Raw genomic sequence first — 14995 nt, forward strand, 5'->3', positions numbered from 1 at the left:
GAGTAGCAACGGGTTAATTGATCATCTTATAAATATCAGCTTGAAAAATGGACTCGAATTTATTTGATATTGTTTGGTTTTCTTCATTTTTTTTTCTTCTTCTGTACGGGTAACTAAGAGCTATCTTTGGCAATTCTTTGTTCAGGAAAGTCAAGAACATTTCTACATGGGACATAGTACCGAGAATCGAATCTAAATACCCCCTCTCAGATTGGTCTAGCTAAATAATTTGTGGAGCAGACCTGGTGTGATGGTTAGAACACTTGACTATCACGCTGAGGACCTGGGATCGAATCCCATTTCCGACAAACTCACAAAATGTAAGTTCTTCCTTCGGAAGGGAAATAAAGCGTGGGTCCCGAGATGAACTAGCCTTGGGCTAAAAATCTCGTTAATACAGATAAAAAAAAATAATGCATCAAATAATCAAAATATCACCAATGATATTATAAAAAGAACGTTTATGCAATTCAGTATCATAATTTCTTTAACTCATTTTGGTATCATAATGGCCAACTTTTACGAGCTAGTTTATAATGCAACTGAAATGAGCTGGATTATGAAAAAATCATAGCATAATAGTTATTTATGCAACAAGTTGCAAAATGATGATTTTTTCAGCACGAGACGTACATACGACGAGTGCTGAAAAAATCGAGTTTTGCAACGAGTTGCATACAAAGTTTTTTGTAATTGCAAAAATACCCAGTATAATCTTTCCTTGCTACACGAACTTGTATCAAGAGGGACCACGTGCCACCATTCATGCGCGTCAGCGTGGTGCTTTTGTTCGATCAGGTAGGCTATGCTAGGGTAGGTGTCAGAAATTTGCAAGCTCCCGTCGTCATACCGCAGCATGGACAACAGCAAAAGAAGTTTCAGCTGCTGTTTCTGCGCCTGATCTGCTATAGTCCTAAAAGATCCTTATCAGAATCTGAATAGTCCTAATTCGGATTTGATCTGCTCTGAGGATGTAGAAGCAGCAGCTGTGTCCAGGTCTATGGTAGCCGCGAAAGTTGTCGAAAAGTGGGTTCTGGCAAGGGTGCCCAAATGTGCTACTTTTCAGCACTCTTAAGAGTGCCGAAAAGTAGTACTTTTCGGCACTTTTGTTTTAGTGAAGAAAAGTAGACCGTTTTATCATTGAAATCGCGAGTGAAAAGTAGGGGAAAACCTAGGGGAAAACGCAACGCAATTACAAAAAATTGTGTATGGAGTCCGTTGCAAAGCTCGATTTTTTCAGCACTCTTCATATTTTTTCAACTCGGCAAGCTTCGTTGGACGATATCAGGGAACATTGCTCGTTGGATAAATGTATGACTCGTGCTGAAAAAATCAACTTTTTGCAACTCGTTACATAAATAACACTAGTTTACAGCATTTTTGAACTCGGTAAGCTGATGATCATTTTTGGAGTAGAATCATGCCCTGAGTTCGAAAACGCGAAGGAAAAAAATTCCAGTAGAGCAGAAATTTTTTCGACTTCCCATACAAGGTTGATGATTTGAAATCGATTTTTGTTCTATTTTTAAGCAACGTCGCTCACTTCACACATCTCATTCTCCGTAATAAATGCTCCGATTGAGCTGAATTTTTTACTGTAACTCGCCTACATATGATATGTCAAATAAACGTTGAGAGAGAATTTTTAGATTGTTTTTTTTTCTTATTGTAAAAAATACATTTCTTCATATATTTTTGAAAATTTGGCTAAAATTTCATCAATCTGACGCAATCTGACGCAAAACCTGCATTCAGATGATCGAATGGTATTGTATTCAGCTTTTAATTCATGGAAAAAGATTTGAAATTGGTTGAACAAAACGCAAGATACTTGAATTTTAATAAATTCCATATTTTTAAAAGTTGTATAACACGATATTGAATTAAAACTCAAAAACTGCTCTACTTGAAATTTTTTGAAGCACGGTTTCGAAATCAGTGCTAAATTGTGCTTCAAAAATTTTGGTCGTTGACAGAAGTTCACGACTTTCGTTTTATTTTGTAAACTAGTGTAACTATTATCCACCCAGCATCGGCTGCTAGATCTAGTCTTTCGATTGAAATATGTAAATTTACTCCGCCAGTCCAGTACATAGTAGGGTATTGGTTCCCTTCTTAAGTATGTGGCTCCCATTTTCATCCTACGAAAATCAGAGGATTGAAGCGCTGTTTGTTTTGTTTCTTATTTTTGTATTTTTTGTTAGAAGTGAGCACCCATGAAAACAAAAAGAACGGAATCAATCGGTGCCGTAATCGCTTGTTTTCGAATAGGATGAATATGGGAGCGTGAGATTAATGATGGAACACATACCCTATAACAAAGCACGTGAGCTGAAGCGACTGAATAAAGCCAAAGCCGGCATGCATTCGCACACACCTGTCTAACCCGGTTCCAGCATTGATAACGCAAAATGAATGCGTCGGAATCGGTGGCGCCGCGTCCGTCGTCGTCGTTTGGATGAACGGAATCAAAAGAGCTCTTTTGCTGATTTGCCTCGATTGCCTCCACACGGCGGGCGGCAGAACGAAGCATGAAACTGCTCGAATATCAAATAACCAATGCGTCGCGATGGTGAGTTCCCTTTTACCGGAGACGCCCATTCATTCGGAAGCGAATAACGACGCCACCGCGCCGCCGGGCGCCGACATCAATGAGGACGCCGACGACGACGGCGGCGGCGGAAGGAGCCTGCTGGTTTGCCCGTTGCGATCGTTGAATCCATTCGAAAACGGTCGCTCGTTGAGTGAGCAACAAACCGCGCGTTGCTTGTTGGTCAATTCGATCCGGTCGTTGTCGACGTTGCCTTCGTTTGGCGCGCGCGCGAAGTTCCCTGAAGCGCGTGTGTAATTTCGTGCGAATTCAAATTGATTTGTGCTTGAATGGATATCGGTTTGGAATTTGGAATTCCAACAACGGGGTGTGAAGTGAAGATAGTGAATGTGATGTAATCTTCCGAGAATCATCTCGCCGGAATTTTGTGATCAAAATAGCGGTGCGGTATCCAAAAACTGGGAAGCTGAGCTGATACGGAAAGTGTTTGTGATAAAAAAAAGTATCCAATTTAGTGTTAAACAAACTGCCAGAGAGCTTCAAAACAGCAGTCAAACAGTTATAACGCCAACCAGGAAAACTCGACCAAACAGTGACCCCTAATTTACATCGCTCGAGGATAAATCGTTCGTTCTTCTTCGGCTGAACCAGCAACTACACATACGGCAACCACCAGCAGAAGAACGGTATGTTGGCGATTTTTTTTACGTTTGTTTGCTCTGTCTAAACGAAAGGGTTCAGTGCGAAGGACGAAGCCAAGCACCGAGCAATCGCGCATCGCGATTTGAAGCGAACCCCTGTTTTTTGAGAAAACGAAATCTTGAAAGCAATCATGTGGCTTCTTTTGTCTAGTCGCGATGACGACAACGACGACGACGACGTGAGGTCCATCTCGAATGAATAAGTTTGGAGAAGAAGGGGTAAATTTTTGCACATTTGATGAGATGGATGTCTGGTTTGAAGATCGTTGGATTGAATGGAATGTTAAATGTTGGTTTACTGTACGTTGTACAAGTTTACAGTACGAGAAGTGCGAGAATCAATCTCTAATTTTAGTTTAATTTGTTTTAAGTAGGTATTAGGAAACGATATCACCATGTTTTGCACATTCAGTTAGCTCATTGCACTTTGACAGAATTTTGAAGATTCAAACAATTCTATCTGGGATTTTACCATGAGAAGCTTCCAGGATTCCTGAATTCTAACATTTTTCCTAGAGTTTCTCACGGGGATCCTACAGATTTTTTTCTAGAGGTTTTCCCGTTATTACCTTCAGTATCTCTCTTGTATTTTTCCCGGAGTTCTTCCCGCGTTTTACCCAAAGTAATTGTCGTGAGATTTCTTCCAGAGTTTATCCCAAGATGTCTACAAGGGTTTCTCTCAGAATTTAACTCAAATGATATGGTGAAATTTCTCCTAGATGGAATCCCAAAAGTAATCCTGTTGAAGATTTTCCTCAATTCCTTCTGGTGTTCCTCTTGAGAAGACCGCAGGATCTTGTCGGGATTTCTCCCAGAGTTTCAGCAGGAGTTTTTCTTGGGAATTCTAATAGAGCTACTCCAAAGATTTCTTCAGCGAATTTTCACAAATTTTAGCTGGAGATTTTTCCGTGATTTCTTTTGAAGTATCTCCTGTAATTTCTTCAAAAAATGCTAGTGAGCTCATCCCTGGATTTTTTACAGATATTTCAGCTGACATATTTTCTACAGTTTCTCGAAGGATTTCTTTTCAAGTTTTATTTGAGATTTCTCTCGGAATCTCTTCCAGGACTTGTCTCAGTGTATTCATTTCTGTGTTTGTGCTGTGATGTCTTCCAGAGGTTTTCATAGTTCTATCCTGGACTTTCTTCTAACATTTTCTCCTGGAAGTCTTTAGATCAACCTTTGGGTATTTGATTTCCACAAGAGCTATTTATTATATGTCTCATAGAGTTCATCCCGTGATTTCTTTCAGAGTTTTTTTTTTAAGTTTTCCTTGTAGTTGTTTTCGGGATAATTCCTAGAGTTCTTTCCGAAATCCCTAAAGGAAATCATCCCGTAATTGGGGGCCCCTTTAGGAATTTCTTTAGTAGTTGCTGCCGAAGTTCTTGCAGGGATTTTCCAAGACTTATTTCCATTAATATCTCACTGAGATAACTTACGAAGCACTTTGTTAAAACTTTTCAAGACATGTCGGGATAAATCCAGGTAAAATCTTGAAGGAAATTCCATCAAGACCTGTTGGAAAAATCTCGAGAGGCACTTCGGAAGGCAAGAACATCACAAAAAAACCCGAGAGAAACTGTTGGAAAGCTATCACCAAAAAAAAACATTAACTCTTCAGGACGCGCGCCGTTGTAAAAAGTACAACACTACCAAAAAACCTCGCTCGTCGTATACAGCGCGAGCGCGGTGCAGTTTCAGCTGCTTGATGGCGCGCGTCCTGAAAGGTTAAGAGACATTTTCTGGAGGAACTTTGGATAAATTTCGGGAGAAATCCAGCGAGAAACTCGGGAAGCATGTCGAGAAAATCTCTGCTTGATATCCCGGATAGTACTCCTGCAAAGACCCCATATGAAAAAAATCCTGCTGAAATCCTATTTATTTCATTTTCGGAGGAGTTTTGTTAAAAAATGTGGAAGAATTCAGCGATTCCCGAGCATACGGGAATACCTTACAAATACCAACTATTTTCAACCTTTAAAGATACAAATCAACAAGAAAAATTTTGTGAACAACAGATTACGATCACAAAAGATGATTGCAATCATTGAAACTTCACAATTTGCTCATATTATGGTAGAAATACATTTTCCTTATCTTTTCGGCCTCCTTGCACCCTATTTCGCCATAGTGTACCAGTTATGGCAAATCCCATAAGGAATGCATGTAAATAGTGCGAAGTGGAACCCAAATTGACAAATGTGTCCATAACTGGTACAGGGTTCCTATCATTGGCACACGCCGTAATACATACTAAAAGTAGTTTTGGTTCCGTTTTTATATTTTTCCTGTAAAGTATGAAAACTAATCAATCATTTGACTTATTGTTTACATTCGTCGGTCTCCTTCTTATTTTTGTAGAAATAGTTTTTCTTAGGTAGTGCGATAACTGGTACTAGCACCCTAATACTGAATCAACAATTTGCCGCCATAATAGTCGATTTGCAGCTGCAGCTCTCCAACGTCGGTCACGCCCAACACTCGTCAGATCACGCTCCATCTGGTCCGCCAATCGTGCTCTCTGCGCTCCACGCCTTCTTGAACCAACCGGATGGTTAGCAAACACCAACTTTGCAGGGAAGAGACGAACCAGCCAAGGGCTGAAAGTCTCTCAAATAAAGATAAATCAATCAATCAATCAACTTTTCAGGGTTGTTGTCCGGCATTCTTGTAACATGCCCTGCCCACCATATCCTTCCGGCTTTGGCCACTTTCTGGATGCTGGGTTCGCCGTAAAGTGCAGCGAGCTCGTGGTTCATCCTTCTCCGCCACACACCGTTCTCCTCCGTTAGCAAGGAACCGAGGTAGACGAATTCTTCTACCACCTCGAAAGTATCCCCGTCTATCGTAACATTGCTGCCAAGGATTGCCCTGTCTCCCCCAAGCCCACCTACCAGCATGTACTTTGTCTTAGCCGCATTCACCACCAGTCCGACCTTTGCTGCTTCACGTTTCAGGCGGGTGTACTGTTCTGCCACCGTTCCAAATGTTCTGGCAATAATATCCATGTCATCCGCAAAACAGACAAATTGGCTGGATTTCGTGAAGGTCGTACCCCGGCTGTTGAGCCCGGCTCGTCGCATAACACCTTCCAGGGCGATGTTGAATAGTAGGCAGGAAAGTCCATCAGTCTAGTCAGCTTCCCGGGAAAGCTGTTCTCGTCCATAATTTTCCATAGCTCACGCTATGTCCAAAGGGAAGTTTTATGAAAATCGAATGTACCTCAAATGTTATTCCCTAGGATCGTAGCTTTGGACCTCTAGTTTCAGAATCTGTGCGGTTTAAAATATTTCATATTGGGTTTTTTTATATTGTTATTTTTTTCACTATTTTCCCATACAAATATCGAAAAAAGTCATTTTTAGGTCAATTTCGTCCCATATAAAAATGTATGGGGAAAAAACCCAAGATGGATAATTTTAAACCATACATTTTCTGAATCTAGAAGTCCAAAAACATGGCTCTAGCACTTTTTTTCACTTCCCTTTGGACATAGCGTGTAGCTCTGTGCGGTCGATACTGTCGTATGCCGCTTTGAAGTCGATGTACAGGTGATGTGTTGGGACCTGGTATTCACGACATTTCTGGAGGATTTGCCGTACGGTGAAGATCTGGTCCGTTGTCGACCGGCCGTCGATGAAACCAGCTTGGTAACTTCCCACGAACTCATTTACTTTAGGTGAAAGACGACGGAAGATGATCTGGGATAGCACTTTGTAGGCGGCATTCAAAATGATGATCGCTCGAAAGTTCTCACACATTAACTTGTCGCCTTTCTTGTGGATGGGACAAATTATCCCTTCCTTCCACTCCTCCGGTAGCTGTTAGGTTTCCCAGATGCTGACTATCAGACGATGCAGACAGGTGGCCAACTTTTCTGGGCCCATCTTGATGAGTTCTTTTGCGATACCGTCCTTACCAGCCGCTTTGTTGTTTTTGAGCTGGTGGATGGCATCCTTAACTTCTCTCAGCGTGGGAGTTGGTTCGTTCCCGTCCTCCGCTGCACTGGCGTCGTTGTTTCTTCCGTTGCCGTGGGCTCCAGTGCCTACGTTCTCCACGCCGTTCAGGTGCTGATCGAAGTGCTGCTTCCACCTTTCGATCTCCTCACGTCCGTCCGTCAAGAGGCCTCCGTCTTTATCCCAGCATATTTTGGCTCGCGGCACGAAGCTCTTGCGGGATGCGTTGAGCTTCTGATAGAACTTCCGTGTTTCTTGGGAACGGCACAGCAGTTCCACTTCTTCACACCTCGCTTCTTCCAGGCGGCGCTTTTTCTCCCGAAAGAGGCGGGTCTGTTTCCGCTTCTGTTTGTAACGTTCCACGTTCTGTAGAGTCCCTTGCTGCAGCATTACCGCCCTCGCTGCGTTTTTCTCCTCCAAAACCGTTCTGCACTCCTCGTCGAACCATTCGTTCCGTCGATTCCGTTCCACGTACCCGATGGTGCTCTCTGCTGCGTCATTGTTGGCTGCTTTCACTGTACTCCAGCAGTCTTCTAGAGGGGCCTCATCGAGCTCGCCCTCGTCTGGCAACGCGGCTTCGAGATTCTGCGCGTATGCTGCGGCGACATCCGATTGCTTCAGTCGCTCTAGATTGTACCGTGGCGGACGCCGGTACCGTACATTGTTGATGACGGAGAGTTTTGGGCGCAGTTTAACCATCACCAGATAGTGGTCGGAGTCGATGTTGGCGCCACGATAGGTCCTGACGTCGATAATGTCGGAGAAGTGCCGTCCGTCAATCAGAACGTGGTCGATTTGAGATTCCGTCTGCTGTGGCGATCTCCAGGTGTAACGAAAAGGGAGGCTGTGTTGGAAAAAGGTGCTACGTATGGCCATATTTTTGGAGGCGGCGAAATCAATGAGTCGTAGGCCGTTTTCGTTCGTTTGCTGGTGGGCGCTGAACTTACCAATCGTCGGTCTGAATTCCTCCTCCTGGCCTACCTGAGCGTTCAAATCTCCTATGATGATCTTGACGTCGTGGCTTGGGCAGCGATCGTACTCTCGTTCGAGCTGCGCGTAAAATGCGTCCTTGTCATCATCAGTACTTCCGGAGTGTGGGCTGTGCACGTTTATTATACTGAAATTGAAGAATCGGCCCTTGATCCTCAACCTGCACATTCTTTCGTCGATCGGCCACCAACCGATCACGCGCCTCTGCATATCACCCATCACGATGAAAGCTGTTCCCAGCTCGCGTGTGTTGCCGCATCTCTGGTAGATGGTATGATTACCTCTAAACGTTCGCACCATGGATCCTGTCCAACACACCTCCTGCAGCGCTACGATGCCGAACCCGCGGTCCTTCAGTAGATCGGCGAGTATGCGGGTGCTCCCAATGAAGTTGAGAGATCGGCAGTTCCACGTACCGAGTTTCCAATCGCAAGTTCTTTTTTTTCGCTGGGGTCGTTGCCGTTGGTCTCGGTTCGTATTATTCTGTTGCTGATTTTCCGCTACAATGGTTTTTTACGGCTGGCTCGTAGGGCCTGACACCAACCCCCTACTTTCCGGAGGACCATAGTGCACAGTTGAGCTTAGAGCCCTTTTCTGGCACTCGGACGTAGATCAGCCGCCCCTAACATGGGGATCAGACGCTGTTGTGAGCCGCTCCTCCTGGAGAACAGACGCTCAGGTTTGCCGAAGCAAACCCCCCCCCCCCCCTCACCAGTAACTCACCAGTAATTACTGTACGTAAAGAGATTTTTTGTAGTTTTGAACTAAAATTTGGATTTATTACAACCTTCTAGGGGACTCAGTCAAATCGTATGGCATAGTGTCGAAACCAGTGATAAAAAGTAATTATTGTGTTGATTTATGACTCCAAAAGAAACCTTATGTTCCTATTCCTAAGAACCGCATTATGCCCCGCCATCCCTTCCTTTTATAGCATATGCAGTCAGACGTTTTACTAACACACCGCTTGGGTTTTTTGCTGATGGTGTAATCCTAAAAAAAAAGCCCACAGCTGAGCTGCTTGGTTAGCCATGTGCTAATGAACAACAAATCCAGTTAGATCTCGGTTTATGGGGTTTCCCCTAGTGCAACTAACCCTTACTACATGCACGGCACGCAACATGGTCTCCCATAAAGCTCTTTTGAATACGCAAATCCCGTTTTCACTTTCAACGACCTGGTGGTGCGTGGTGATCGTTGAGCTCCAATTCCGTCCAATTCTTTAGCCAATTGCTCCAGCTTATCTTATTGTCGTTGTCCACACCAACGCCGACCGGCAGAATGATCGCGCATAATTTGCTTTGATTGCCGAAATTATCCATTCACGACGGAAGAAAAAAAAATCTCGCCGTGTCTGTTGTTGCGGAGATCATCTCGTCACCGTTAGTGGAACGAACCTTAACTGAGGCTCTATGGCAAGCTTATTTTTTGCCAAGCATGACATTCAACAGAGGGCACCTTTTGAAAGGTTAAATTCGGGTCCAAGCTTGGCAACCGGAGCACATGCTGCAAATTTGGTAGTATACCGGTACACATAAGAAGCGATTCTTCGTTTCGTAAAGAGTGTAGTCAACTCGACTCCTATGAGTTCAGAATTAGGAGTAAAGCACATGTACGATCATGCAAATTCGTATTTAACGACTTATGCTGTTGCTAGCCGCTAGCAACGATAAGAGCAAGAGCTTAATGAATTCCTCCGAGAATATCTCTGTCTGTTATAGCATTGCTTCCTAACAGGCACCAAACTGATCAGATATAAAGAGGATACTATCAATTATAGTGAATCAATCATAGTGATCATTAATACTACCATTTTGGGCAACTGATAGTATCAGCTCTTTTCTAACAGTGATAATATCAATGATATAATTCCTTCTATCAGGGATAGAGAAAAATAGTATCTCTTTCGAAGATTATAATACTATCAGAAAAACTTCTATCAATTGATAATGATAAAGGGTCTATCTGTATCAACTGATGGATTGATAGAAAACAAAAAGTTGGATTGTGTCGTTTCGTCGATCATAATGAATTCATCTGCTTACCTATATTTATTCAGAAAACTGCGTATTCAGAGAATCTAGCAGTTTTATCTCGCGCAGCAACCTCACTTCGCACGTTAGCATCTTTTGATGCGTTAGCATCTTGTGATAATTCCATACACAGCGTGCTAAAACGAGTGGCGTAAGGCCAGATCTAGTTTAGACTGCAATTGCACCAGAATTTTTACCCGCCTAATCTAAGGTACACAGGGTACACAACAACTGCGGCACTTTGTTTTCGCTGCAGTGTCGAAATACCACACGGTAAAAAATCTGCACTGTGATATAAACTGATTGGCACTTGAATTCGCACTACTGTTCAATCAGTTTGTTATCAGTTACATATCATTTGACAAAGAACATCCAATGCCTCTTCAATTTTAATGTAATTTCACATCAATTCGTTGTTGACAATGTTTTGATTTCAAAACTAAAATTTAAAAAAAAAATGTGTACAGCCGCACCCAGAGTCTATACCAGGACCTTTAGAGTCACGATCAACTATGTTACCACTACACTGCTTCACATCTGTTAGAGAGGTGCGAATCGAAGCGAAGCACTTTCTACCGCCTGTCATCTATATTTACTTTCATGCCCAAAACAGTCATTACCAAATCAACAACTTTTCACTTTGGATCGTATTGCTTTTTACAGTAGTGCAAATCGAAGGGATTTTCTGTTGATTTCTCTGGTGGGTTTGTTTTGGTCCTCAAATCAACACTGACAGCATTGCGATCTCAAAGGAAAAGCACTTCTGATCATGTTGATTACGACATTGAATAGTTAAGGGATTTTCCCCTTACATCTAGCGTGCAGAATTTTTACCGTGCAGTGTGATAAGAAACCAAAACATTCACAAATAAGCACGCACTCTCAACCATAGTAAACAGAAAACAATAACAACTGTCGGGAAGCTGACAGTGGTAGATTGTTGGGAAAGGTTATGTGGCATATTTATCTCCTGGATTCAACACAGCCTAGCCATGATTGTTTGTGTCTTATTTTACGCTCGAAAAAAGAAAACGCCGTCCGGCTATAGGACTTAGGCTTCACCGGACTGCGTAGAAACTTCCGAGTGACGATCGCACAGGCACAGGGCCACGCACTTTATGCGACGACTTATAATGCGAAACGTGCTTCAGGGGCTTTGAACTTTCTCGCTCGCTCGTTCGTATCTAGTTCTAAGCAGTTTCCAAACAAGCTTTGTTTAATCGCAATCCGGTTTTTTTCAATTTCGTATTTTTCGAAACATCAATCCCACTCGATTCGCGGACTGAAGAAAATTTTACGGTTATGTTGAAGCCTGATGCTAATAGACGGATTGGTTCGGTCATAAGCACGGGGATGCTACGATGATCTGATTTTGTTGCCGCTTAAGCTAAGTTTCGTGTTGCCAAGTAGAGCGCTCAAGTAAAATTCCCTCTTTTTCCGCAAGTAATTTTGACAACTGATCCAGTATGGGGAGAAACGTTACTTTTCCTTACAGAATAATAGCGCGGACAATTTTTCCGCAAGGTAAAGTGACAGTTCCATTTGATTCGCACGGGAGGCGTTATGAGTGTTACACTTTTATCCTTACTTGCCATCTGCGAACCGCTCAAGTAATTTTGAAGCGGAATCATTACTTGACCATTACTTGTCCTATCTTTTTGCACAGTACGTACGAAGTGGAAACTAGCCATTATCATGCGCTACCAGAGCACACTAATACCAACATTCACTCAATACAGCAGCGGGAGAAAGTAAGGAAAAACGCACTTTGGCGAACAAAGTTTGCAAAAAGAGGTATTGTGTGACTTTTCACAAAGAATTTTCACTCTCTGTAGAAACTTTACCTAAAGATCGACACTCTCAAATTGAAAATTATCAAATAATGCAGCTTTTTCATGGTCAACACTTTTATGAGATCTAATGTGATGTGAGCGTTTTGCACCGATATCCCTCGTAAAAAAGGTAAACATTCAAATTTCACGACTGTGTTGGTGAATATTTTGGCTGGAGCATAAATTTATGCTCCACGTAAGGAAGCACAATCCAACCTGTCAAACTCCATAGTGAAAAAATAGGATGCCGTCCCCTTGGTCATAAGTGAATGAGTATCAATATGAGATCGTCTCAAAAAAAAAACTAAATATATCTCGGGTTTGGTTTCGTGTAGGTTGCATTAATAAAAAATAATAGCTGTATAAAATCACTTATTCGATAAAAGTAAGCTTTGGCTTTAGTACAGTTATTGCAAAACCTCTCCTCCATTGAAAAAAATGAGTAATTGGGCTTGAGACATCATTGACATCCTAGAAATCATAAGGAAAATGTAGGTCATCCAAACTAGTTTAGAGTTTTGAATGTCAGATGTATACTCAAAACAATTGTCACACCCGCTATACAGAGTGGCGTTATATAGTTAACAAAAACTACTGAACCTTTTTAAAGACTGGTATGAATTTTTATATACTTTTGGGATATTCAGCGTTGGTCAAACTATCCATGAGTTTTGTCCTTAATATTTACAGTTGTTGTCATATAGGTGATTTTCGCTATGAGCTATAACTTCACATATCTAACTATTATCTAAAGCCCATAGATTTGTAGAAATTATTCGAAAATTTTATTGTGATATTCCGGATCAACCAAACTACTCAGAAGAGCAGAATTTCAGAGATCTACACTTGTAGCAGTAGTCATATCCTTTATACATAGTAACGTCGTCTAATAAACTATACTTGGTGGATCTATCGAAGACTGATAGATATTACTTTATCATTCAGGAATATCCGGAGTCGTCCAAACTGTCCTGAGGTCCTTGATATCTACAGCCGTTACAGTGGTTATTTGCACTATAAACTGTGATGTTGTCCAGATAGTCCAGGGATAGTCCAGACAAACTAAACTAACTTCAAAGATCAGTTCTTAAGAGCTACATATGTGACAGTATAATATTCCACTAATCTACTAAATTATTATCCATAACCAACTATGTTCATTTAACCCATACCCGCCCAGCGTCCTATAAAAAAACAGTCCTTTTGATGTAAATATCTCCAGAATTGAGCAAAATTTTAGAATATTTTATTCAGAGAAAATGTTCTCCACATCCATACCTTGTTCATAGTTGACTATATAGTTTATGACTGGTTCACTAGGTGGCTCAAACGATGCTGCAAAGATTACATGTTGTCACGATCTATGAGCTTCATTTCCAATGCGAAAGAAACTCATTTCCCTGGAATCTTGACAATGATTAATAGTTTAATGTCCATTTCTTCGGCAGAGTTGTTAATCAATACATACAAAAGTCAATATATGTATCACATAACATAAGTGGAACTCTGGCTCAAAAAGTTGATGCCTTTCCGAGTTCGTACGCTGTTATACAGGGCATCGAAATGTCAAATGCATTATAACATTATTGCCATACTATTTTTCTGCATGTATACCATTTTTCATAGATGTAAAGTAAAGCAAAGACCTCATAGATCTAGACTGGCAGCACATGGAGATCTAAAATAGGACATAAATTGTAATAAAACTTTGTAAACTCAAGTAGAAAGTACGTTTTATGGCTTTGAATATAAAGTAAGATCGATATGTGGAACGTGGATGTGTTATTTCGAAGATTTCAATGAATTTATGACAACATGAATAAGTGGATTTCCAGCAGCTAGTTTTGCGGATATCTTTGATGCCAATCTTCGTTCCTGTATTCTTTGCCAAAACTGGAATACTGGTTGGATCAGATGTTTTTTGTTTACCAAAATAAGTGACAGTTCGATGCCTTTTATAAAAGATATAACAGTTTCGCGTGCTGGAAAAGGACACAACTTTTTCCTTCGCTCTGACCATGGAGTTCCACTTATGTTATGTGTATGTATGTTTGTACGCTTATATACTTGTATGCTCATATGTTTGTCTGTTTGTATGTTTATACAGGTTTATACTAGCTGTACCCGGCAAACTTTGTCTTGCCTACTGCGTTTTTTGACGTTTCAAGTCTTTAGCCAAGTCCAAGTCCCCGTTCAAAATGTATGAAGAATGGATTTTCAAAAACTCTCGATTTATCCAGGTTTTACGGATCATAAACCTTCCTTCGGTGAAAACTAACAGAAAAAAATTAAGACGACCCAAATCGGACCCTCCGTTCGCAAGTTATGCGTGGTCCCACGTATGCCACTGCATTTATATATATATATATATATATATATATATATATATATAGATAGATGTATGTGTATAATGCACCAAAGCCGTTTTCCCACAACTTTAGATTGCCAACTTTAGATTATTTCTCAAGCGACTGTTTTCATTTTTCTGTGATAAACTTAAAGAGCGATTCCAAGCAACAGCATCAAAATTAAGGAAATTTTTTAATTCATGATTTTCTATTGAACTGAAACTTTGCACAGTTTTTAAGTTCCATCTAAATCGTCATTTTCCGATATCAAATTTTTATTTTGAATCACGACTAACTTTTCAAAAGGGTGTATGTGAAAATGGTTCAAAAATATTCAAAAATCTGCACAGCCAAAATGGTTCGTTCGATTGCAATAAATTTTTCAGCAAAGTTAGATAACTAAATGGTGATTCCTAAGAAAATATACACTGTGAAAAAACATCTTTTTTAACATTAAAAAATATCATTTTTGTCACAAAAACTCAAATATCTCAAAACCCTATCTTTTTACCAACGTAATTTTTTTAGGGAAGACGGTCCATTGTATTAGCAATCTACCATAAAAATTTGGTGATGGTAAACTA

At 41.1% G+C, this 14995-nt stretch overlaps 1 protein-coding gene across 3 annotated transcripts in view; it reads left to right on the plus strand.

Moving 5' to 3' along the window:
* The window catches only part of LOC109425342 (Y+L amino acid transporter 2), a 103181-nt gene that overhangs the window by 24809 nt on the left and 63377 nt on the right, over positions 1-14995 (plus strand). The window contains exon 1 of one of the 3 annotated variants that reach the window (XM_062846481.1): positions 2715-3237. The exons of the other annotated variants lie outside the window; for them this stretch is intronic. The gene's annotated coding sequence lies outside the window, so the exon portion shown is untranslated. Of the gene's footprint in view, positions 1-2714; positions 3238-14995 lie in introns of those variants that run through there. 3 annotated transcript variants of the gene reach the window in all.

Source organism: Aedes albopictus, chromosome 1 (genome assembly GCF_035046485.1).
Source record: "Aedes albopictus strain Foshan chromosome 1, AalbF5, whole genome shotgun sequence".
Classification (NCBI taxonomy): Eukaryota; Metazoa; Arthropoda; class Insecta; order Diptera; family Culicidae; genus Aedes; species Aedes albopictus.